The sequence below is a fragment of the Anastrepha ludens genome, chromosome 2, assembly GCF_028408465.1.
Source record: "Anastrepha ludens isolate Willacy chromosome 2, idAnaLude1.1, whole genome shotgun sequence".
In the NCBI taxonomy this organism is placed as follows: domain Eukaryota; kingdom Metazoa; phylum Arthropoda; class Insecta; order Diptera; family Tephritidae; genus Anastrepha; species Anastrepha ludens.
Genome location: NC_071498.1, coordinates 183485294 through 183513207, shown reverse-complemented (window position 1 = coordinate 183513207; position 27914 = coordinate 183485294). Strand labels below are relative to the sequence as shown.

Here is a 27914-nt window from a genome sequence, read left to right as displayed (position 1 = left end):
TGATAGTAAAATTAGTTGCGCCTATTTTATTGCTGCTGTTTTTTGTTTTCATTTCTGTTCACTTCACTTCATTTTATTTTATTGTTTAAGTAATTGAAGTGAAGTGACGTGTTGATTGCCTCTGGGTTGCTTGGTGCCCAACTACTGTTGGCAGTGTGAAAGGTCAGTAAAGATCAGATGCCGATCGTGGCAGCGTTTAGTATGGAGTGACCGACCAGATATCTTTTGTTGCCAACAGTTGTTATAATTGCTATTGTTTTATTGAGGTACGCTCTGGGTAGTATTGTTTGAAGTAAGTTATCTGTTTTTGAGTAAATTTATCTGAGAATACCTAAGCGAAATTAATCAAAACTAAAGTAGTTTAATCATTAAAAGACTGTTAAAGTCGTCAAATAATTTGCAATTCTTCTTAAACGACTCCAAACAATAACAAAACAAGTTTGATTTAAAAAATACTCAACTGCAAATAAATGAAATGCGCTTATAGCTTTGAGCTCATGAACTGTGTCATGCTGGAGATGCGATTTTGTGCTCAAAGTCGCGACAAATCGACCTTGTCCAGTTTTGAAAAATAAAAAAATATGTTAAATATTTTAAAGACGAACGGCCTAACCACTTGAACGATCTTTAACTCACATCCCAGCAATCTATGACTACGAGGGTGGTTTGAAAAGTCCGTGCAAAACTACCTAATTATTTGCGGTAAACCTTTTTATATTAATTTTTCCAGCTAGTCTCCATTTAGGCTATACACTTCGTCTAACGCTGTTCTACTTTATTGATCTCTTCCGAAAAATAGTATTTGCCCAAATAAAAAAAAATGAAAACTAGCCATTCGTTTCTGCAATCACTTCCTCGTTTCAATAAAAGGTTTTTCCCCCAACCATTTCATCAAATTGGGGAACAAATAGGTTATGAGGGAGCAAGTCTGCAGAATAGGGAGATGTGAAATGAGTTTGCACCCTATTTTCTAGCAATTTGCGACCACAACTCAATTCAGACGAATGCCAAACATAGACCGAAATACCCCGATCCGGCTGAATCTTGCTGTGTGTTCTTTCAAGAGAACCTTAATTGGAACCAAATTTATCATATCATGTAAAAACTCAAATAAAAATCAAAATTAATATTTAATAAGCAAATAAATTTGTGTCAGATTCTTTGTGCAAACCTCTCAAATAAAAAAAAAAAAAAATTTACAAAAAATAGAAAGGCATTTAAATTAAATACACAAAAAAAAAATAAAGATGACGAGCAAAATTTATGCGGAGTAAATTTGAACAAGTTCCCTAATAATACAAATTTTGCTTTCTCAGCGACCTTTGAGTTGTATTTTGTTCTAACGGGGCAGCAGAAGCAGCAAGAACTGCTGCCTTCTTAAACCACGAGGAATTGGTAGGTCGTCCTTCTTTTTTTTCTGAACAAATCAAAAAAAAAAACAAATTTGAAACACTTTCAGCTGTCAAATACTAATTGTGTAAGCCAAAATGTACATATGTATGTGTGAGAACACCAAACTCCATGACGCAGTTTAAAGCTAATTGCCTCAGCTAATTGGTCTGCTCGAACAACCACAAAACATAAATAAGTAGGGGGAGTGATAGGAGCGTCAGGGCTCACGAGTTCCATAGTTATAGCGTCATAATCACGCCTAAAACAAAGGATCTATTAATTGGTAGTGTACCCCTTTTTATCATTTAAATCCACAATCTTTGTATGTGTTGGTGGGGTGTGAGGGTGATTATTTGCTTCCACGCCTATCAAAATCAGTAGAGCCCAAGTATCTTTGCAAATACGGAGTACGCACCCGCCCTTCAGCTCCGCGCAAGTAAATAATTGCGATTGCAGACTTGTAATTAAGCGAAAAAATAAATGATTGGGCGTAGAGAGGATGTAGAGGGAATGATAAGCGGAAGAGCGAAAGCGCGAAGTGACAAAAATAAACATTGTTGTGTATTTACAATTTATTTATTTGTATTTGTACTTTTTTTCTGTTTTTTTTTTTTTTAGTTGGACAGCTGATAAAACAGACATGCACACGCTTCCACACATACATACATACAAACATACGTATGGCGCAGCCAACACTCCGATTACTCAGGCACTTGGGCACTTGAGCTCATGCATATGTAAACACTCGATGCTTGAAAGTGAACGCTTGCTTCGCCGATTGCGCGAGCTTGCCTCGATTGCGATTCATTAGCTGGCATTGCATGCAGGTCAACGCGGCCAATCAGCTGTGCAATAAAAGTGATAAATAAAGAAATCTCCGCGCACAGAATTGCAGTATTGATTCTTTTGCGAAAGTTGTGAGCGCAGATACTTTTTGCAATACAAGTTTTTCAAATTTTTAGTCAGCTTCAGAGTTTAAACGCCTTTTTAATGCTTTACTAGACTGAATTTAAGTTTAATTCCCTTTTTTCAAAATTACAGCCGACGATCAATCACCTTTGAGTACTTCCAATCAGCCACACTTCTGCTGTTTATAATTTAGTTTTTGAAACTACAATACCAATTTTCCTCAGATTGTCCCCCATAACGCCTCCCTATCACCCACCCCACCAGCTTCATGAACTGATCGTCAAGCGTGCTGCTTAAGTGCTTACGTACTTACGCACTAACTCAGCTTACATATTTGCTTTAATTCAGTGGGTTCTGTGAGTTCAGCCATTGGCCCCACCGACCCGTATAAATATGTACATACACACATACATACTCGCTTCGAAGGCACAAAGCTTCTCTTTGTTTGCACGGGTAATTCATACTTTTACGCTTTCCCTCAAAGTGGTTTACAAAAATAAAAGTAAATACGCTTAAAAAAACATGAAAAAATTGGAAACAAATAAATAAATATAGCCGGCCAATGAAACACTTACTTTTTGTTTTTGTAAAATAAGTGATACTTTGCGGTTTTTTCGTTTTTAAATCGTTTTTTTTTAATTTATGTAACTTAAAGATTTATTCCGCTTTGCTTGAGTGGTTCTTGCAATCTTTAAAGGCAATTCTCGGAATATGACGATGGCATTGTATTAAATGACGACATGACTGTAAAAATATACACGTATGCATGTATGGATGTGGAGCAGTACTGAAGGGTGCGCACAGGGTCTCTCAAGTTCGAGTTTACTGTTAAGCAATGTTTCGTTTCCAGCTATCACAGTTATATTGTGTACAATGTTACTAAATTTCTTCATTTTCCGCATTGAAGAGAGCTAACAAATTATTTGATAATTTTTTTTTCGGTTATTTTTTAAATTACTTTAAGGAACCGTAAAAAATATATGTATCAATTCCATTCAATGCAGTTGGAGAGCATTGATTACACTGCAAATTTCTTTCAAAGTACTTCGAAAAGAATTACATTACCGGCGCATAAATAATTTCGGTTACAAATTCCTTTTAATGAAATCAGAAAAAAAAATTTGAAGAAATTGAAAAAAGAACTTTCTTTTTTTCAAATTACTTTAAGGAATTGAAAAGTAATTAATTTCTTGAAATTTTTAATTGATGCCCAGCCATCGAAACAATCAGTTTAGTGCAAAAGAACTTTGCCGTCGAGATCGCCCATTTTAACGCTTTTGTTCCTGTTCCTCCTTGGAGCTATAGGAAATAATAATAATCTAAAATCTACAGTTCTTAATTTTAGACTCTTTGCTAAGCAAAATATGTCGATAAACAGATAGTCCATTCCCATCGAAAACATGACTTTAATTTGAAAATCGAACCTTAACCCCTTCCGGTAAAATGACGAGTCTAGCTCGTCATGCATGTTGCTGAATATGATAATTAATTTAGTTTGAAATTTCTAGTGTACTTTTTTACTTGTGGAAATATCACAGATGCCTATCACATATTGTTTACCGTTAAAATTTCTTGGCACAAGTCTCGGGCGAATTCTTGTTAGTCTGTAAGATTTCAGTCTTAAAACGTTAATGTTAATAAAATTGCTATTTTATGCACATTTTTCATTATTAAATCATACCGGAGTGATAGATGATTAATTTTGTGCCACCTTGTGCATACATGCTAAATATGGATATTCTTACACAAAAGGAGTGGATTTTGTATTGAGTTATATTTGTAAAACAGTTTTGCGATGCTTTACTGTAATTGCAGTTTTGAGTAAATTTTTATTTAAACTTCGCTCCATTTTTCGCTATGAGCTGCCTGTAAGTCCCATCATCTTTTTCGTGTTTCTATCATAAATGTAAATATATAATAAATTGTTCATCCATTTTAAACTAAATGTAATGAAAAAAGAAAAAATGTAGAGTGAAATATTTGATTTTTTGTTCAATGTTTTTGTAGCAAATTTTCCGAAGGAATACAAAGTTAGCAAATGTTCGGCTAAACTTCGACTTTTACTGCTTTTTACTGCTTTTTTCTGTTGTTTTTTTTTTTTTCGAAGTCGATCTTGACTTTTGCATCCAACATTCTCGAAACCAAACTGCTGTTGTTCGCTGAGAAACAATGTTTTTTCGTCAGGACATCTCATGGGCGTTCCATGCCCAAAAATCCTGAGTTGTTGCCCAAACATCCTAAGATGGATGGATAAAGGCGATAAGGAAAATCCGGTATGGCTTAGTATTATTTATTATTTTTTTGGGCAAGGGCGATTGGCTCGCTGAACGATTTGTTTGCTCATTTTTCTCTCCAATTCAACCACCTCTTACACTTGAGCGTTGCGTCTGTTAATCTATAAAGCGCAAATTGGCAGTTTTGTCGGTTTGCGGTTTCCTAAAAAACCGCAAGCGCAACGAGGTTCGCAAAAATCTAGAAACGAGAAATGGATATATGAATGTATGTATGTATGTATATGTATGCACTGACTGACTTATCGCTATTGGACTGTGCCTATTACTCGCACGAAACCTAAAATGTGCTTCACTTTCGTGAGCTGCTATCAAACTGTATACTTTCACGTACGCCAGCCAAAGAACGTCGCTTACTCGCATAACTCAGAAAGTACAAAAGCAGTTATAAAAACTGAAATTACATCATGCAATTATCAGACACCCACTGACGATCGCCGTTGACACCGCAACCACAACTGCCACCCCACGATTTCGCCGCTACTTCTGACTGCGACACTGCGAGCTGTGTACTTAATTTAATTTTAAATGTGTTTTATTTTCTTTATATAAAACAATAGTTCGATCGCTTTGCATATTTTGCAAATATGGAAATTTATTTATTAAAATTCATTTTTTATACAGTTGTTTTTTTTGCTGCATTTTTATGGCGGGCATTTGTTCCGCTTTTGTGTGTGTATTTTTCGTTACTTAAATGTGTTGGTATGTTCGCACATGTGGATGTATGCATGCATGTGCATGAATCGGTGAATGTGTGTGTACTTGACAGAAAGTTATACAATGCAGTGCCTTTATAACGGGTATATTTATTTCATTTTATGACTGCTGCTGGCGCAAACTTGTTTCAACATTTGATTGTCGCTTACTTAATTATTCATTTATTTATTTCATTTCCTCGTGCTTAGATCCCACGCACACAGTTGTATGTCTGTGCAGTTCAAATGAATTTTTTTCTTTTTTGTTTTTGGAATTGCATTGTTTTTTTAATTTTTCAATTTGTATTCACCCTTTTCCTATTTACTTTATAATTTTTCTGTTTTAGTTCTCTTTTGTATTAAATTATACTAACCTGGTAATATTTTCATTAGCATTGCTTTCGAATTATCCACTCTAATTTTTATATATTTTTTAGACATATTTTTATATATTTTTTAGATATAAAAAATTAGTTTTCTAGAAAATTAGTGTTCGGTATTAGTAGCCGAAATAAAAATAGCCGCCGGGACAAACATGCCAGCCTGTTCGTTAACCCTAGAAAGGTAAACCGCTTAGAAGTTGCGTTATGAGTAAACCTCTCAAATTTTACAACTCCTCCGTTTTTGTATCTGATTTAGAAACCTATAATCGCTTTTATATTTCCAAGTATGCAATTTTGTTATATAAGATCATTTCTCTTTTGATTATTTGCGTTGAAAAAAGTTGGAAATTTTCAGTGCAGTGCGATGTTCAGAGCAACTGAAAACATTTACGAGGTTCGTCTTTCTAATTTCCAAGGTACTTTCTACGTTGATTCGCCAACGATAAGAAATTGCAACTAATATCGGTCGATGACGGTGATTCTTGGCGCGCTTTATTTTAAATTTCAACATCGGCATAATTACTGTTCAAAAAGTACCGGGAATTGCGCTTGTGATATTGTAAAAAGTGAAGAGTTGAACTGCTGCTGTTTGTATCCAGCACCGTTTTTGGGTTGACCTATTTAGTGTTTGCAAAAACAGCTTTGGATTGCTGTCCCTAAAGCAATTTTTTTATTGGCAAACTGTATCTGAAAACATCTTTGCCGGCTACGAGACATGTGCAATCATCTCAAACGAGCCGCAACCTAAACTCTACTACAAATTCTATCCACAATCAAGGTTAAGTTTATGTTTCATTGAACAGAAGTTGCACATGTGGGCGAAAAATGAATGGGATGTTTCAGTAAAGTTTGTGCGCAAATGATTTAAAACTGTTTTGGGGTCGATCTTTAGCTACTGGGCGACGCTACGACTACAAACATGCCGATTAACTTCGATTACTTCTATGATTTATTTCTATGAAATTATTAACATTTTCTTTAACATCAAAAATGCCTGAACGGAATCGACGAAACTAAAATTGCACGAAATTAGCTGTTGCAGTATCGGCACCATAAACACCATTCGCAATTTCAGCGCTCTGGTTTGCATTTTCGCCTTTATTAAAGAAAAACTGCAAAATGTACCGAATTTGTATCTTAGTTGACTTCCATTGTTAACACCCAGTAACCCACAAATATATGAAATACTTGTATATTTTGTCATAATTTTTTTGATGCAAATCCCTTCTTTAAAAATAGCTGCTCCGTCGGAACAAATGTAAATAATAGAAAAAAAATGAAAAACACATAAAATATCAAGAGTTTCGATTACCGCGTTCTTACTGTGTTTGCATTGCAGTACAGACCGAGCGTAATGCAACAGATAATAATTTCTTTAGAAGATAGCTTTAGTTATAGAACTCGTGGGCAAACGACAGTTTCACCATTTAGTAAAGCAAAAACCTAAGAAAAAATGGGGGAGAAAAGAAAAATAAATAAAAAATCCCAATTCAACTTTTTCAAGAGCTGCCTCTAAGTTTATTTGAGGCGTAACTAATTGACTGAATGGAAAAGTGATCGACGAGTGCAAAGCACAGCTGCCTGAACGCCTAAATAACTCGTAAATAACTTTCGTCTCCGCTCAACAGCTGACAGTGAGTGAATTCAGTATACTCGTTTTGTGAAATATTCGTGATGTAAGCGCGCAGTTCAGAGAATCAACAGTTCTTGCCCTCTGCTTCCCCCTCTTCACTGTTCTGGATTGCAACTTGAGTTTTTCATCCCCGCTGTCGTGTAGGCGTTCAAGCTGTTCTCCATTTTTCCTTGCCCCATTCGCTTTTATTGATTACAAAGGAAATGTTGCTCGCAAATTACCTTTTCTGATTGGCGTTACGCCATTAATGATCGCGCTCGAATCAATTACAATGCCACTACCCAATACACTTCTAGCAGATTAGTTGTAAATTATTGATTGGATTGGGAATATCAATTTTTTATCTACTTGTACTTTCAGTTTTGTTGGTGATTGATTGTTTACATACATAAATACGTACGTACATGTGTGATGAAAAGTTCTTCAGATTCAACATCTAGAGTAGGCTGATTATTTTTCGTTATTCGGTTTTCCGTTTTCATTCAGAAGCCACCCACGCTTAGATTGTATTGAATTTCGGACACGCTAAGAGTTCAACAACATTTCAGCGCCAAAACAAAAACAATTAAATAATCTTTCAACGCAATGCGCACTGATTAATTCTGCAGAAAACTCAGCAAAAAATCACTCTTCTCGGTCGACATTATTCATTACATAGATGAACATTAACTTCAGGCTCCCGATGCCTATGCATTTGTGTATGTAACATCATTATCGCCTGGCGAGCACGTTGAGGTAGATCAGTGCTGGTCGGCATCTATTTCGTTTCATTCCTCAAACAACAAAACAAATCATGAAATTCGCCTAAGCGTGCCGCATGCAACGAGGGTACAGCAAAAACAAAAACATGTATGTAATAGTGTACGTATACCTCTAGGAAACAAGCCAACGTGATCGTGGCAAACGTCAGCCGTCGTCCGGTGTTGGCGTGTTTGCTTTTAGCTTTTGGTTGCTTTGTTGTTTCTTGTCTGATCTCATGATTTTTGATTACATTTTATTTGCATTTTTTCTAACCTTTTTATATTCCCTCTTTGTACATTTTTCTGTAATAGTTGTTGGTAGGTTAGGGTAAAAATAGCAAATAAACATTTGGGCGAAAATTGCAGGGGCAAGCCTAGTAGGAAAAATATGCTGTTGATTTCTGTGATTACCCAGTAGAAAACTGCACTGGTTCCGAAATACATTGGTAACTTATGAGGTACCATTACTGCTTCGCTATAGTTTTCTTTTTCACAAAAGCAGTGGTCAACCAGAAATTAGTGCTCTATTTCAATAATCGTGACCTAAGAAATATAGAAGATATTTAGGTAAACAGGGATATTCTTATTATCATATCTTTATCTCTATTCCTCTCTCTACCTATATGTTCTCTCCATTTCTACCCTGTTCTACTACATCTAGGCACGCCTTGTGAAGTACCCTTTAGTTTTTTGCCATTTATATGTAAGCTGTATGAAAATATGTGGACCAGAGGTTTTCAAAAACCACAAACAGATTTTTTAATGTTTTCAACGTTTACTTCGGACAGAAGTTCTTCTATTGTGTGGCTTGATGCTGATTGCCTTATTGAATGCAATGCTTCACAATTTTCAACGATGAGTTTGATAGAAAGTATCTCTTCGTTGCAGAATTGACAAACGTGGTTTTGTGGATTGTTGTTGTGAAAGAGGTTGCCGTGGGTCGGGCGTGTATCTCCCGGGTATATACAATCGTGTTTCGCTTTGTAGTTGTTGCTGGGAAGATTGGAGGGATGAAGCTTGGATTAATGCATTTATAATAATGGTTTATGTTTTGCCATCGTTGTGACATTTGTTGTCGATTTGCTGTATGTTGTGTGTAACGGCGATTTGGTGGCAAGTTTTACTGCTGCGTCTGCTAGGGTGTTTCCGCGTATTCCAATATGGCTAGGGATCCAAAACAATGGCTTATAGATGGCAGTTGCTTCGGCTGTGAAAACGGATGCACAATATGGTAATAAGGCGGAAGATAGTGTTGCGGAAGATAGTCGTTAACAACGCTGAAGGCGAGTACATCTTCATATTTGGAGCCGTCAGTATATAGTGTGGACCAATTATGGTAATTGTTGCCTATGCGTTAAAAGTTTTGCCGAAATATGAACACCGGAGTTTTTTCTTTTTTATATAGTGTTAACTGCAGTAGAATGCTGTTCGTCGGTAACGTCCATGGAGAATTTTTTATATTGGTGGAGATCCTGTTTTCCAACGGCATGCCAAGGTGTTTCGCGGTCTCTATTAGCCTTTCTATTGCTGGTTTTTTACATGATTTTCGTTTTCGTTTCAGCCTGTTTTTTACTATCGACTATAAGGCAGTGTCATCATTTTGTGTTAGTTTGATTGCCGTTCGTCCGGATATATAACTGATTCTATCTTTGATTAGCGGGAATCCCGCTTCGGCGAGAATGCTGAGGGTAGGAGTGGTGCGAAAAGCGCCTAACGCCAGACGAATCGCAGAATGGTATATAGATGAAATATTTGAAAGATTTGTTTGTGATGTAGCGCCGTATTGAGATAATCCATTTTTAATTTCTCGGAATTTCAAAAATCATAAACCAGACACCAGTTGAGTCTTTCCTACAGGGCACTTTGAATTTGCACTGCAAAGTATTTTATTAAATTTCGCATTACCGTTTCAACGGCTTTTGCTCGGAAATGCGCCGTAAATTTCTCAAATAAAAACAGTTTTGCAGCCACTTCTTTCCAGGTTCCAACACCTTCGCCACAGTGTGTTGCGTAGTCGCCAATACACATAAACACAACAACAAAAGCCCCATTCGTATTTCAAACATCCACCGTCGCCGCACAAATTTTGTAATGAAACTAAAAACACTTTCCATTTCATCATTGGTAGCCGGTTCGTTTATTTCTTGGCTACCGTCTGCTAAGTTGGGTTAGGTTCAGTTCAGTTGTATGACTGCATATGCACAAGCAGTCGTCATATTGCTACAACAACACGAATTACAAAGCAAAAAAATAAATAAATGCAAGTGTTTTGCAAGAAATTACATGCGATTACCCAGTGAGGTTTGCTGTTTGCTCACTTTGCCAACACTTGGGTCGTGGAATGTACGCTAGTGTGTATGTGTGTGTAGAGAAATGTTGCAAATGTACATCTGATCACTTATGTACATAGTCGCATACAGGTACACCAACAATTGTAAATCAAGGTGCGAAAGGTGCCAATTTTCTTCTGGGATTTCACATTTTAGAGTAAATTATACCGTTTACTTAAGCTGTACCGAATTGGGCTTTAAAAGGTAATTTTTTTACAAGCAATTTTTCGGACTTTGCTTTAACGATGTGACAGCTCTAGCCTGACACATTTCGAGCACACCTTTTCAAAAACACCGCCAATAGTGTGTATGTAGATTCAAATTGTGTTTAGTGTCCGAGTGATGACGGGAAAAATATTGCCCGGAATACATTTCCGAACTATCCGGTGCTCGCTGTTATCGAGACAGTACTGTACATGTAATTTCCCATCAACTGCACACTTGTAAAATTCATACATTTCACAATTAGTCAATCACATCTAATCTCATACTCACTACGGCTCAGATCTTATTTGGCGCCACAGCTGACCTCCAGGCGACCACCACCCGAATCGGGGAAGGTCTTGCGAAAATCCTCGGCTTTCCCACGAATTCGCTTAGCTTCAGCCGGCTTGGTGTGCAGTCAGTCCAGCAGAGCAGGCAGGCGCGCTGAACTAATTCTGTATCAATGCACACGCGCACACAAACAATGCCATTCCTTCAAATATTTCAATTCGTTCAGATTTTATTTATTTGTCGATGATCTACCCAGTGCTCTGTTATTAGTATGCGACTTATGCGCCGATATCTGTGTTTGTGTGTACGTATGCATCTAGTAAGTAGACTGAATGTTTATATCTTTTTGGTATATTTGTTTTTGTAGTATTTTGTGGGTTTATTAATGTGCAATTAATTGCCATTCAAAGGTGGTACGTGCCGAAAATTTCTGTGTGGCAGGCGCAGAAATGATTTGGGTTGCGAAGTGGAATAGCCGTTTCGTTTTTGATTTTATTCAAAATGTATACGACAGCGCCACCCAATGGGTGAAGTAAATCGAGAAAGTGTACAAAAGCCAAGCGTCAGAAAACAAAAATAACATCTAAAATTTAAAAGCCGATGGTGTGTCGACGTCGGTAGATCATTATCGGCGCAACAAATAAGCGCAAAAAGTGCGTTCACAGACTACAAATGGCAAAAATGTTCACCTACTGATACACATCCTGAATTTATATTACACACATACGCACATACATACATCGCTCGTTCGACCGTCTTTCGGGCATTGATAAAAACGCGCGATAACACAGAAACCATTCGACAATACCTGACGATCAGCAGACAAGAAAAAAAATAGAAACCAAAAACGCCAAATTAATAATCATAAATACTGAAACAAAAAATAGTAAAGTAAGGCAAAACACGTAGCTCAAGCGGCACTCCCAAAAATATGTCAAAGATCAACAGGCAACTCTCAATGGCAGCACTGAGACGCAGTTTGAAATGAAATATATGTAAATATGTAGCTGCACACGTACTCGTATGTATTCCAAATGAAACACTTGTTGAAAAAATATTTTTTTGCAAAAAGCAAATCGCAATTATGAATATGAAAATAAAACAGCTCTTAATAGCTGCACTGGACAGCTGGCCCGCCAGACACGACTGTCATAAGAATAACAATTAAAAATTATACGAAAACAATTTAAAATTGACTCCTACAAACAACAACAAATTTATATTTTATGAAGTGGGTGGCGGCCGCTTCCGAAAGCAAATCGTTGAGCTACACTTGCGTGCGAAAGTAGTGGGGATGAAAATGAAGGATTTTAGATATGGAGTTATTCGATTTATTTCTTGTTTTCATACTGCTTTATTTACGTCATTCCCTATTTTGGACTCGGCCAGCTTTGCTTTTCGCATGAGATCAAACAAATCTTCCTCACTCAACACACTAGGCAGAGCTGCTCACTGGGGCTGCAGGCCTTGCTCGGAAGAAAACGCGAGTCATTCCGGTACGTGAAACCAGCTGCATTGGGAATCCGGAATCGATCTCGACATGCTCAATATATGTCCGGCATGTGAAGGTACCCCGCACGATACTAACCACTTATTCATATGGCCTTTTAAACACACTCGTGTAATACCTCACTCTCTCTAGACCCATCCCGTCTAAACATCTTTTCTAGGCCTACCGTTGGATGAGATAGGCGATGTCGATGGCTGACTACACCGCACTGGCAGACCTTGTTGAACTGGTACAACAATAACAACGGACGAGTAGTTTATGTATGGAATGCAAAATTTGTTAAATGACCGCCTTTGTGAGTCTTTTTGACGAAATTTACGATGATATTTGGGTAAAAGTGTAAGTTCTGTGATTTACTTCCGAGTGAATTCCATTGAAATTTGCTGGCAACTACAACTCAGTCCGGTCGCCCAATTCACATCGCTGTTGCGCGAGATTGAATATTTTCCAACTGGCGCTAAATCACACAGCTTCATTTCAGACACTGTGCCAGCTCGCAAATATTCAGGTTTTGAAATTTACTTACGAATCAGTTTTTGTGTTGCAAGACGATGGCGAGTGTAGTAAACACAGTTTTTAACACTCATAAAAACTAATTAAAGTGAAGAACCACAAAAATAAAATGAAAGTCATTTTCAGAAATAAAATTCAGGAGGCAATTTTCAACAATTAATCAAAATTGAAGGTGTAGATGCATTATAAAATACTTTTTCCTCGTATCCTTATATTTTTCGGATTTATTTTTCTGTCTGCATACACACACATACATACCTATGCATATGCATTTAAAATAAAATAAAAAGTTATGCATTTACGTGCAACGAATTTCAAAATGGAAAACACGAAAGCTGAAGTGAAATGAAATTAAATCATATGTAAATGAAGCTAAAAAGCAAAAAGCCAAAAAAAAAAACTGAGATGAAGGCCCACACCAAAGCACTTGCAATCTATAAAGTGCGCACAATAAAGAAAAGAAAACAAGAGAACGTCATACCCATGTGCAATAAAAATGATAAAAAAATTTATGAACAAAAAACCGCACAATTGCGAGTATTAACCAAATAATCACACGAGTCGCATGGAGCTGCAGGTGCGGCCATTCAATTTACTTTCTTATTTTATTTTTCGCATTTTATTTTAGATATTCAAAGTAATATTTATGCTATAGTTCGTAGGTTTACGGCCGCAAAAACAAAATGCACCACAACAGTAATTGAATTAAAAAAGCAATAAATATAAATAATAAATAAATGGAACAAAAAATGACAAAGAAAAAATGAAATGAAAAACAAAAGCTGGTAATCGCTTCTCAAAATCATAGCCATTAAATTGGTAACCACACCTCGGTCGCGCATCAGATAGGCCGTTGCGCCGACTCACCAACGCCGTCAAGTCAACCACCCGCCTGCAGCTGCGACTGACTGATAGGCTACCGGTCTCTTTGGTGCAATGGTGTAATGAACTGTTGTATTAAAGGAACTACATGGCGGAGCACAAAATGGGCGAGCGGATGAAGGGCAGAGAGCAGTAAGCAGCGACCTGCGAAACAATTAACTAACTGTCTGCTAGCCAGCGAGTGGTTTCGGGCTGGTGTGGCGCAAATGGTGTTGGCCGATACAGATCTGCTAAAGAATGGTGCTTTAACTTAGTAGATACTTGCTTGCCAAATTTTGTGGCAAGTGCGAGCTGCACACGAACTCCAATGCAAATGCATTATTTTTTATGGCACTCGTAAATCAACAACGAAAACGTGAGAATCTAGGAAACGTGAACGTGATGGCCGGCTGGCAACTGGTCGGTGTGCAGATGGGATTTTATATAAAATCAAAAAATAAAAAGCTGAGAAAAAAAGGTGCCACCTATTCGAGTACAAAAAAAGATTTAAATTAAATGCCAAACTTTGGCTTAGGCCGCTAAAACTTCTTATTCGAATTTGTACAGCTACATTTACACGAAAAGGGTCTGCAATTTATCTACACGCAGTATGCAGATTTTCACCGATTTTGGAACAATGCAATGTTAAATTAGAAAATTCACTCTACTTTGTTTGAAAGTTGGACACATAAATTTAATGGTGTGGCATGTCTTCATCCATGTGGGTGTTTCCAGGTTGTCGGATTTTGAAGTTGCCTTACGCTTTTGGAGTTGAATAAATCTTATGAAAATGCAAGTGAAAAATTTTGCCGTGTAGAATTTGTAGAGTCCTTTCGATGAAACACAATTTCTGCATTTGAAACCCCGATGTCGAGTATATCGGTGAAATGGAAGTGATACCCGACGAGATAAAAAACGGAAGTGGTTTCAGTATACACGTAAAAAATGGCAGTCTTGACAGGTTTTGGTTTCTTAAACATTTTTTAAAACAAGTCATAGTTTGCTCAACTTGCCACATTAAATGTATTCGCTTACGAGCCGAAATGGCTCAGTAGACGAGTCACCCAAATATATTTAAGAAGCTAATTATAATTTGTTGATTATAATTATTTATAAAATATAAATGAAATATAATATCGAATACGACAGGTTTTGCCCTAATAAAATATTTTGGCAAACATTATTTTTATTGCCGGAAATGGCATTGAAGAGATGTTTAAAAATAAATGCATAGAGGAGAGAAAGGACGCAGAATATAGTGAAGCACTGGCTTGCAAAGAATCCTGCGCTCCGCAACCGCTCGACTAACACTCCACTCTTAGAATAAGCAATGAGGAAGCAGCCGTTTAAGTATCCATAGTTTAAGTGAATGAAAATGCCATAGTCTCAGATAGATTTAGTTATAATTTCTATTTCCCAATACCTTTTTCATATTTTGCGGTTAGTCATTAATCCAAAATCATGATGCGACTGATTCCCTTGTGAACTGACCAGCTCCACCCTCCGCAAATAATTACGCTTAATTACAATAGGCACATTCCAAGTAACATACAAACATATGCACCCATACACACACACACTTGGACACTAGGCAAAAATTCTCAGGCGCGTTAACTGTAGAATACAATTTTCTTTTTGTTTTTTGTTTTTTTACATGTTTATAGATTTTTCGAATATTTATGACGGCAGAGCGAGGGGCTTTTCAAGGCGGCACTAAAATTCTATGTTATTAAAATTAGCATAGCGCGATCGTTTTTCAAATTTCATTTGTGTGGAATATGCCACAGAAAGCTAAGTAGAAATGCACACACACACGCAAGTATTTACTCGTAGATGTGCATACTTGTATGAGAACCAAAAGAGAAGTACAGTAAAGGGAAATCAGCTAGGCAAACAATTGAGCGAGCGCACTTCATTAGCCGCTTCGAATAATAGAAATGAAAATCATAACCATCTAATGAAATAAAAGCATGGGTTACGAAAGTCATATGACTGTATCGAAATAACATTAGCGTAAAATAAACATTTACTTTTTTCGTTTCTATTAAAAAATGAAGCCCATTGTTTTTTGTGACCTAATAAGCTTCAAACGTCCGTCATTTGCACAGCGGGGCTGCCGATTAACAGCTGCTTCCGAAAAACGTGTCTCCTTAAGTAGCGAAAAGCAAAGGAGCTTTAAAGAAATTGAAAAAAATTGAATGCCTGAAGATAGCGCTATACGCGTTCTTATTATTACCAAACTATTTATTACTTATCACTCACTCAGCAATTCCATTTGCATGTACAATAAATAAACAAATCTAAAAGCCAAACAGTGGCCATTCGCTGCTGTAAAAAGTTTTAATTTTTCATGCCCACTCAAGAGCCTACGAAAATATTTATGTATGCAAATACATATGTAAATATGCATACGACTTCCCCTTGAAATATCAGGCCTGAACATTTTGCTGAACTGATTATTTTTATTGACTTTGTGAGTGGGCGATGATATCAGCCCAGCTGTGCCCGCCAGGCCACGCACGCCACCTCTCGATTTCAAATGATTCCCCATTTTTGTGTAAAGACCGAGAACTTTTCTATTTACAGTTTAGTGTAATTTACATGCACTTTCTTGCAAAATGAGTGCACTCATTTAATTTAATTTTTCGCTTGGAAATGGGGAAATATGTTGTGGCAATAATAGGATCTTTACTCTTTACAAAAAAAAATAATTTTAATTCACTTTCTAGCGCTCTTTTCATACCAAACACCAATTTGGCTTTAATAGAGCTGTGGCAAATTTCAAATTCAAGTATTTCAATTACTAATACGAATACGCAGGTATTACCGGTATCCCATGATGCCTGCGGCCTTAATAATTTCTCACCAAGTATTATGGAATACATGGAAATAAAACTTCAACTTACTAAGGATTTTAAATAAATTTGACTTTAACTTACTCGTATATCTTAAATTATAGCGTATCAAAAATATATTATATTTTAAGAAATCTTTTGCTTACTTTTTTACCACCTAAAAAAGTTAAATTAGTGAAAGCTCTTATCGTTCCTCAAATTTTGTACCTTGAATTGGTCTACTGTAAGCTAAGTTAGGATTCTAAAAATAAATTGAATTTTTTCAATGCCAAAGTAGGCCACCCTTATTTACTTATATGATTTACTTCAAAAAAAAGTCAAAAGTTAGCCCCAACTGCATCTTAATTCGGCCATCCGGAAACACCCATTTTGAATCATTCTTTGGAAAGCTTGGATCGGTATCTCGTGAATAACTTTAGCAATGTTGGCATCCAATGCCTCAATCGAGGCTGGATTATCAAACAGCATTTAAACTTTACATAACCCCACAAAACAAAGTTCAAAGGTGTGATATCACACAATCTTGGTGGCCAATCCATTGGTCCGAGAGGAGAGATAAATTGCTGACCGAAACGACGACGCATTGCTTTACGGGCTGTATGACAAGTAGCGCCTCCCTCCGTCTTGTTGGAACTAAATGTTGTGGAGATCACGGGCTTCAATTTGCGGCGTGAAAACATATTTATCATGGCGCGATAGCGTTCACCATTCACTGTTTCCTTGGTGTCAGTCTCGTCTTTGAAGAAATATGGACTGATGATTTCTCCAGCCCATAAGCCGCACCAAACGGTTGTTTTCAATGGTTGTAATGGTTGTTCTTGAATCGCTTCGGGTTGCTCTTCAGCTTAAATACGGCAATTTGGCTTATTGGCGTAGCTATGCATAGGGCGAGGGAGGCTAAGTAAACGCTGGACTGTTGAGGTCACAGATGGCGAATCAAGAGCTGGGAAGACATAGTGGAGGATCGATCAAAGTGGGGAGCTGTAGTTGCAGGAGCAATGCTCGGCCCAAGACTGTAATGCTACTGATGATGATTCTGATGATCCTGTGTCTGAAATTCATATTACAGTGCGTCCCTTTAGATATGTTTGCCTTTTGGAGAGTCTTTATTTAAATCCCCACCGTACTCTTCCGAGCATTCTTCATGCGTCTAGGTGTAATCATGTCTGCTTATACCCCAACTAGTCATGCCCCTCGTCAGCTCAGAGCACTTGCCGCAAATACGCTCAAGATTTAGTCACACTTTTATTCAACTAAACTACTCATTTCTACCCCCCCCGGTTTTTTAGTAATCTTTTTTATTTTGTTGGTTTCCTCTTTCTGTTACAATTACTCGATTTTCTTAATGGTTTTCCAAGTAACTACATTTATTGCCTCACAATTTTTTCGGACCGTTTACAATTGGGCGTCGATTGAATTTCCCTATTCGTTTGAACCGCAACACCTACGTTAAATGTTTTTTATCTCACTTTCTTAGTTTCCCATTAACAATTTTTTTTTAATTTGTCATTTAATGTAACTTTTCTAATTTTTCATTTTTTGATTTTCTTTTATCATTTCTGAATCTTGACATCGCTGTTTTGCATATTTTTTCAATTTGCTTTTAACAAAAACAAACAAACAAAAACAACCACTGTCACTCTTCATCTGCAGGTACGCGACGCGGTGTTCCCATTTTCACTTCTCTGAAGGATCTTAATTGTTTTCTGCCTTGGTTTTCGGTGAATCGGCGTAAAAATATAGGTCACCACAGTTGAACCGGCCAGTCAGTGTAGCATAAAACATTTAATTGTGATTATATCAGGCTGTCGGCTGTCTTATTGTGGCACATTAACTTGCCACAACAAGGTGTTAAGCTGCTTGGTTGCACTTGCCGCCGGCGTGCCACCACCAACTGTTAACATCGTTATCAGGTGCTTAGATGCGGTTGGTGGCTTTTTAATGATTGCGATGTTTTTCTTTTAGCTTAACATACCTTCCACGCACATGAATGGTATAGTAGATTTTTCGCGATGGTTGTACGCGCAGAGGGAAGTGAAGCAGAAATCGAATACCGGCAAGATCAGGGCGATCAGTTGGCGTGGATTGGGCCAAGTCCAGCTGTCTCAGTAGGTTATCTGTTCCTCAAATTTATGTATCACAAATATTGCTATCCAGAGCAGGGGAACGAGACATGAACCGTGGGTGGAAGAAAAGTATGAGTGGCGAGCAGAAACTCACCTACGTTTTAGAGCAATAAAAAAGAAAAATAAACATCAAACTTCTCACAAAGACAACCGCCAGAGTGATGATGTTTGCGGGTCGTTGTGACGTTTTAGTGAGGGTGCAGTCAATTGGCCGCTCGGTTGGCTGGTTAGTTGAGTGCCTCTTGACGCATCGTTAGGGTTTTGGTAACAACAAATGCGAGACACTTGAACATTATAGTGCCTTGTTTATTTGCCGTTGTTGTATGAAAAAAAAATGCTGGCTGCTGGTTGTTGGACTAATTATGTTGCTCCTACAACATTTACAGCAAATTTGATGGTCAACTTCTATTGTTTTTCATTATTACTATACATTTTTTTTTCTTTTATTTTTTTTTTTCGTGTTTCACCATTTTTAATGAGCTTTAATTGCGCACACATGTGTACTGATAAAACCGATTACCGAGGTTCAAAGCCAGATGGGATTAAGCAGTAGTAGATTAGGCAAAAGAGCGGTGGGGAAGAGTGCCGGCAAGCGTACAACCCCAAACTCAAAACCGCTACTGATAAAACATGCTGGTTTCCAGCCGTTATTGTTATTCATTCCGTTGGTGCCATTGTCCGCATTCGGCTGGAAAGTGAAGTTTCCGACAACTAAAAAGTTTCCTGCTTAATATTGTTTTTTGTTTTTATGTTTGTAAGCCAAATGAGTTACGTTGGGCGCACGTCTGTCAAATAAATTTTGAAAATTAATTTTTCAAAACACAACCTATTTTTTTCTGCGTTTTTTTCTCTTCCTACAACAATCCAGTTTACTATTTGTGGCGTTAATTTTTTAATGTAAAGCAACTCTATTTTCTGTGAGCTGAGTGTGCTGGGATTAACGCAAGCGGCGGTTTTTGTTTGGTATTACATATACGCGCACATACATTTGTGTCTAGGCATATTTTCTAATTTAGGTAGGCTGTGACGTATTTATATACTCTACTCTACTATACAAAGGTATATTCTACGGTGGCAACGAAATTTCCGTAGTGGGTATGTGAGAATTGCGCCAATTTGTACAGTACACCCTTTGCCTGTGCGGTATGCACTCAATCACTATCAGAGAACTTTTTGGGGAACAATTCAGCAACAACTGCAAAATGTGGTGGTGTCTGAAAAATGTGAACGTCTTGCATTTTGAAATTAAAGATATTTAGCCTTTGATTTGAACTTTTGTAACGGTTATTATTACCAAGCCCATTGCGATGGATAGTTCATGTCCGGCACTTTTCTGTTTTTTGATTTTCCTAGGAGAATTACACACGAAGGAGAGGCCATCTCCACTGCTAATCCTAGGAATACTTAGACAAAATTTTTAGATTTCTAATTCAGTTTGTGTGGAAATACCAGGGCGATGTGCTTTGATTAGGGTTATTTTTTATGTATCAGGTAATTATTCTAGCGTTCCAGTATTTTTTAATATAAAGTTTCTATTCTATTTAAATTTTATGATTTTTGTGATTTCATTCTTAAAAAGCTGTTTGAAAGAAAAATCTTACAAACTGCCCATGGTATGTTTGAAGGTTATTTACCGAAAAAAAACGTTTTATGTTTCTTCTTCTTGTACAAACAAACAAAAGAAATGATGATGTGTGATTCTGGTGACCAGCTGTTGTTGCAGTAGCATACACATTCCTCACCTCCTGCTGGGTGATAGTCCTTGGCCGGATATAAATTCGGGTCATTCCGGTTACGAAGAACTGTCGTGGGAACGTCTGGTGACTAGTTGTTCATATTGCTGAATCAGCTCGAGTCAAAACATTTTCGATAAGTGAAAGTTGAGGATAGAAACCATCTCTGGGAAAGCAAATGAATTACTATCGATTTCGTATTTCTCTCAAAAGTCTTCTTAAAGCAGGCATACATTAAATTTTGTTTGTTTGTTGTTTCTTGGTTGTGTGGTTAGTTTTGATTAGAAAACTTATTTGGGTATTTTTTGGAGCGGAAGAGTTACAGAATATGGTAACAAAAATTCAGAAGATGTGGCCAAGATCAGACCGTTAACCGGTTCTCAGCAAATTCGAAAGAATCAACTGATTGGTTGACGTCACCGAGCCCATGACAGCGGTTTGTTTGAGATTGTGTTGGTGATACTATACGAAAAAAATCAACCAATGACACTTCGTTGCCGTCTGAACAACGACTGATTGGACGAGTATGTGAAATTGGATTGCATATTTCAGCCTCCGACTACCCAAGTGACATGGCAGTCCAAGTTCCCCTAACAATTTTCTTTTTCACCATAGTTAAATAGCAATCCTGGTAATGTCCTATCCTTCGCAAAATTCTGCTACCGAGTACCTGGTAACGTGGCAGGCGAAGTTACTCGCTCAATTCCGTTTTTCATCACAGAAGGAAGCCAAACCTGGTAATCTATCTTCCTTCGTTGCATAAGACTTACCAATTTTCTAGCGGTGCCTTATCTTTTACATTTTTTCTATGCATTATGCAGTTTTCAACTTTTTAAAGATATTCTGTACTGGGAATAGTGATTTGCACTTCACTGATGCGATATTCACCTCTCTGCGAATAAGAGGGCAAATCAAATTTGGGGGAAGTAATCGTTTATATTCGTTGTTTATACAGTTGGCCCTCAAAGAGAAAAAAATCAAGTTTTAGAATAATTTATTCATTAATATTTTTAAATGATTTTCTGTGGTTTTTTTTAATCTGCTTTTCAATAATTTTCTATGCCTTAATTTTGGATTCTCATTAGCCGTTATTGATAATTTTGACAAATCAAGGCTCGCTGGTGCTAATGCTATTAAAATATACCAGCTAAAAAATGCTTATAGTAAATAGCGCCTGCTTCTTTGGCGTGAAAACTTTTGACAATAAAGAAATGACTTAATGCAAAACAACAACAACAACGAAATCGCAAAGAAGAAGTAATGAGGCTAATATTCGCTGGCTGACAACTGGCTGCCAAAATGTCAAAAACCGGTTTCAAGCGCATGACCAAATTTATTTCCATAAACAAAAGCACAATAAGAGATTTGTAGGGGCGGACGGCCGCACGGATAGAGGACGGACGGTATTATCAACTGATGTATTCAATGATGACTAAATATGGCAAAATGTTTTTGTCATATGTGCATATATACATACATATATATACACTGACACATATACATATAAGCTCGGTTTATCTATTTATTGTTGCTGTTGACTGTTTGCCACGGATTTTTGTTTACTTTTTGCACAATTTGATTTCTTAATACGTTTTTGGTTGATTTTTGAATGTTTTGGTGTCTGTTAAGTCAGGCGATGGCGGCGATTTGTTTGATTTTCTTTGAATCTTCACGGCATTTGTATTTTTCAATTTTATTAACTCTTGATTTTATTACAACTGACCATCTGCACATCGAGATTTCCCAACTTTCAATTCTCAATTTATTTTTGCAGCTCAATTATTAATGAGTATGCAAACTTCTTTTTGAAAAATTGACATAAATTTTTTAAACTAAAATTAATTAGAAACAAATGTTTGTAAACGCCTTTATAAATTTACGCGCGCACATGCATACATATGTAGGTATTTGAATGTTAATTTTTAAGTTATTAAGCAGTCTTAGCGGTACGGTCATCTGACTGACCGTTTATTCGCTGGCACAGCTGCGCCAATTAAAAATTTAAAAGATTCGTAACGCATTGAGAAGGTTCAAAGTTGATTGGATGCGCAATAAAATTGGTATTTATGAGTTTGCCAGCCGCAGATTCTCCGCCCCCAACGCGCCGAGAGAAGCCTCCAACCGCAGATGTCTTTCGGTCGAATAAAAAGTAATTTTTAATGAATAATAAATAAAGCAAATTTGTTTAACAAATGTATACTGAATTACATGTGTATATGTATAATATTTGTATATGTATGTGTTTCTATGTGTGTACGTTTGCATGAATTTTCGAAAAAAAAAAAATTTTGTTATATGAAACTTCTTAAGAAATTTCTACGATTAGTGAGACAAAATATATATAAATAATATAAGCACAAATTATAAGTGGAAAATATTTTTATAAACCTCCTGAGTATTCTAATACAAAATGTAAAAAACTTGTAATGAAACTAACGGCGTCACTTTGTTGCCAGGCACCAGTGTTTGTGTGCTATGCCGGGATAACTGAGCCACCCCAACACTCAGGCCGTTGCTTGTCACCGCGTATCGTTTTGTTGAAGTAACTGCAGCCATACATGCAAGAGTTGCATGATAGTTTGTTGCATAAATTAAAACTAGCAATTGCAGCAAAAAGTTCTGTCGTAACATCCATGCAGGAAACCCGATAATGGTCCATTTCGAAATAGTATCACTCCGCACTCAATCTCCACAAATGCACTCAATTAGGCCTAGTTTTAGGCAAACAATTTTTGTTAGTGGCTTTTTCATGATACAAATGCACCAATTTTTTTTTGGTTTCACTTTCTGTAGTTATCAAAATTCTTTAAAGATACTGTGCGGCTATACTTCCCAAGAGCGTGAAATATTTGTGTCGATTTTTCCCGGTTGCGTTATCTCCCATTTCGGTGATTTGGTATGGCCAGCAAGATCGCCCAATTGACCATTGCAAACTTATTTATTTGTAGCTACTTGAAGCCGCGGGTTTATGCCAACCAACCTCAGACAATTGCAGCCGTGAAAGAGAATGCGAACAGTTATCACCGAAAATCTTGCGGAGAGTCATCGAAAGTGTGATAAAAAATGTGTACCAATACTGGCGTCAGGCACTTCGCGGATATCATCTGTCCCATGTAACAAAAAAAAATTCTAAAAGTTCAAGTAAAGGTTTCCAGTTCTGAAAATCATGTTTCTTTATTTATTAAAAAAAAGAGTGATTATTTTTGCGCCACCTGCTATTTAAGGGGGAAGTCTACTGTGACAAAGGAAAAAAAAGGCTTATTTTCCGGATTTTATTTCTAACAAAATATTGCTCGTACATAAAATCTATTTAAACTCTTATCTTTATTATATATTTAAGTTTTTGAAAAAAAAATTTTAAGTCAAAATATTCAAAATGGCCGCTGTGGCACTTCTGCAAGCGCAGGTCCGCTTTTCTTAGGTGCCTAAACGGTGTACATGAAATCTTACGTTTCGGTGATCTAAAACAAAAAAACAAAATATTGTTATCATATACATAGTATTGACTCTCGTCTGACGTAGGATTATGTCGATAAAAAATTTTGGCGTTGAAAAAAAAATTCTTGAAATTTTTTTCTTTTTTTTTGCCTAAAATTGATGTTACTATTGTTTATAACAATTTAACAAATAACGATATCAAAAAAATCCTATGTCAGACGAGAGACACTATTACAGAGAATATATAATTAAATTTTTAAGCTGATTCATTTATCAGAACTCGAGATATCGTGTACACCGTATACAAAAACTTAGTTTCGAGAAAAATGCGTTTAAAGTTTCAGTATAGCAGGTACGCGCTTTGGAGCGCTTCGGGAAAAGGTCGAAATTTCAACGAAGAAAAATTTAGCCAGCTGTAACACATATTGTACCTTATTTAAGAGGGTTCAAAGTATTTTTTAAGCTAATAAAAAAAAAAATCGATTTTTTGAAAAATTCACAGTAGACTTCCCCCTTAAGAATGACAAATATTGAATGATACCCTTTGAGAATTTCTCGCCTTTTCCAACTCTAACTTGCAGTACTGCTTTCCATCCTGCTTAGCAACGAATGAGGAATACCAGAACTATTTGAGGGACTGACTTCAACTTTTGCGTTTTCCTTTAGTTTGTTGCTGTTTTGCACTCTTCATTATGTGCAACTTGTTGCGGCATTTTGCTTACTTTTATGTGCATTTGCAGTTAACGCAGATGAATATCTAAATTGTATATTTGTTCGATGTGGAAATGAGTTGTTGTTGCTTTTTTTTTTGTCTTCGTTCTTGGTTTTGCTTTTGTTTAATTCGAGTTCAACGTTGCACGTGTTGCTATTGTTGAAGCAAACACACAAACGTACAAACCAAGAATCATAAAATTGCATTATGGGAATTCTGCGGCATTTGATTAACAACGTGAGCTGCGGTTTCGTCGCTTCTGCGGGGGCAGCTCTAAATGAAATACAGTTATAATACTCAAATGAGCACACAAGTATGCATGTGTGTATGTATGCATAAATTAAGTTGCACATGCGCGCAGTCATGCATCACATGCACATACACACTTACATATGCGAGCATGGAGCAAACGAAAAACACGCATCAGCAGTAGAAAATTCTTCTAATACTTTGATGAAAGTAAGTGCGAATTAGTCAGCTTATTAAAGTTATAATTTCGTCCGATGGGCTGGTCACATAAAACACTTCCTAAGCGCCAGTTTGCGTTTCCCACGCGACTACGCTAGCGATGCGAAAATATGTGAAATTTTTCGGTTTTAAAATGTCAATTGCCCCTTGATATATTAAAAATATATTGAGGATGTTCGGAGCAGCAGCTAATCCCGTTCCACAACCTACAAAGTAACTTCTTAACTATAGCCAATATTTATAATTTATATAAGCTGGTCACCTTAAAATATTATGTTAGCTGGTCACCTTAAAATGTCATGTTATATTATTTATCAGTTTTTATACATTCCTTACAATATTCCTTTTCGCTTAACGGCATACAAAAATACAAAGTATACGCAGGCATTTACTTAGCATAAGATATGTATACATAACATTACTTCTCCTTTCGCTTGCCTAATACAGTTACATATGCACATATATATATACGTGCAAATATTCGCAAATAAGCATTAGCAGTTGAACTTGTTATAAACACGGCCACGCAATAAATTAAAATACAAATTATAACGTGTTAAAAAAAACCTAGTTTTTTATTTCGCGATACAGCTACCAAAAAATATTGGAAGCTCAACATTTGGTGACCCCGACGTGATCGCCGTGTTTTTTCGCGTTAATTTAATAATTTAAATTAAATAATTTTGAAGTTGCATATTTTCCCGTTGCGGTTTCGAGCATTGTTTTGGTTGTGTACTTAGTGCGGAGTACATAAGACATTAAATAGGACCTGTAAAATAGTGCAATAAACTTATTAACCGGTGGCGAAATTTATTAAAACAGTTGTTCCGGCCAGTTAGATACGGTGCATTTATTTTTACCGTATAACATTGTCGTCGAGTATAACGCACCTATTTTTTTTATACGTGTCGCGCAGCGTTATAGTTAACCTATTTGTTCGCCATGCCATTCAGCCCGGCTACTGGTACACCAGCAAGAGACGATATGTGTGATGTTGGTCCAACCAATGGGCCGACTATGGGTCCGCCTATGGGCCGAGTGACATTTCTGAAGATGAAATCGAAAGCTATACTTAATCGCCTTGAAAGTATAGCCACCGACTTGGATCCTGATAATCTGCACAGTAAGGATGAATATGCTCTCAACGCAATACTGGAATTATTGGTGGAGCTGAAATCCAGTTTTTCGGTCACCCACACAAGTTTGGAGGAACTGGACTTCGAGTCGATTACCAGTGACCTACCCGCCAAATTCGATACCACGCTAGTCAATCTCAGAGCCACTCTGCAACGGGAGATCGGGAAGCGCAGTACTTCACAACATTGCTCAACTTTTCGGATGAACACCGCGGACACACAGTCTATAATTGTAAACGCAAATCGTTCGCGTGTGCCACTACTAACGTTGCCCAAATTTAGTGGGGCTTACACGGAGTGGACAAATTTTTACGCAATGTTCACATCTGTAATCGACAAAGACAGTGAACTGACACAAGTGGACAAGCTTCAACATTTGCGGTCTTGCCTTACTGGTGCTGCTTTGGACACCGTGGGATCACTCGAGATAAACGACACTAACTACAAAATTGCATTAGAACTTTTACAAAAACGATTTGATAATAAACGTCTTATCTTTCAGGCACACATCAGGGGAATATTTGAGTTGGACAAGGTGGATTCGTCCGTACACACGTTGCGGGCATTGACAGACAAGGCAATCGCGCACATGCGCGCTCTACAATCAATCGGCTCAAAAGAACAAATATCCGATAGCATCCTGATTCAGTTGATAGTGCAAAGGTTAGACAAGGTGACTCAAGCCAAATGGGAGGAGAATTCGACAAGCAACGACCTACCCTCTTGGAACCAACTAGCTGGATTTTTAGAAAAACGCTGTCGTACACTCGAAAACGTCGAATATGCATTGCAGACACAAGCTAGCATTCCAGTAAAAGTCATCAAAAGCGTGAGTACAAATCCAAGAAAATCTTTTGTTGCTTCGAATAGCTCAGTAGGTAGTTGCGTATTTTGCGAATCCCCCGAACATCTAATTTACCGTTGTCAACGCTACGTCAATTTGTCGCCAAATCTACGCCAGAAAGAAGCTAAAAGGCTCAACCTATGTCTTAATTGTTTGAAGAAAGGTCATCAGATTCGTGACTGCAAATCGGGACCCTGTCGCAGCTGTCAAGCGAAGCATCATACACTGTTACATTTTGATCGGTTATCCATTCCACCAACTACGCAGTGCCAAGCACCTTGCACTACTTCTGAATCGAATGCTAGGACTGCATCATTATCTGTCACGTCCCATGCTCATACTCCTTCTCCTGATGTTGTGCTTCTCGCCACTGCAATTGTTCTAATTAAAAATCGTGCTGGAATCTTCGTACCTTGCCGCGCCCTCCTAGATTCGGGCTCGCAGCTTCACTTCGTTACAACTCGTTTCGCTAACCAGCTACAACTTACTAGGACGAAATCATTGGTCGCAGTCTCCGGCATTGGAGATGCAAGCTTTTCGACTGATGGGTGCTCCGTTGATATAGTTCTGAAGTCGCGGACTTCAGATTTTTGTACAAATATGACTGCTGTTGTGGTGAAAACAATTACCGATAGTCAACCAGTCGCTTCAATAAACATCGCTAATTGGAACATACCCTCAAACATTCAACTAGCTGATCCTGGTTTTAACGTGCCCCAGCGTATTGATCTGCTCATCGGAGCAGGACTTTTCTATGAGCTACTTTGCGTAGGACAGATTCAATTAGCACCTGAAATACCATTACTTCAAAAAACTCGCCTTGGCTGGGTTCTGTCTGGCGGTAAGCAAC

General features: G+C 37.3%; 1 protein-coding gene and 1 long non-coding RNA gene across 3 annotated transcripts in view; one reads left to right on the top strand and one right to left on the bottom strand.

The window, feature by feature from the left end:
* LOC128856071 (headcase protein) overlaps nt 1-27914 on the top strand; it is a 95019-nt gene that overhangs the window by 42873 nt on the left and 24232 nt on the right. The window lies entirely within an intron of this gene.
* On the bottom strand, nt 4057-5082 carry LOC128856074 (uncharacterized). The gene is made up of 2 exons (XR_008453790.1): nt 4835-5082; nt 4057-4773 (listed from the first exon to the last, which is right to left on the bottom strand). It is a non-coding gene; the product is annotated as an uncharacterized LOC128856074 (long non-coding RNA).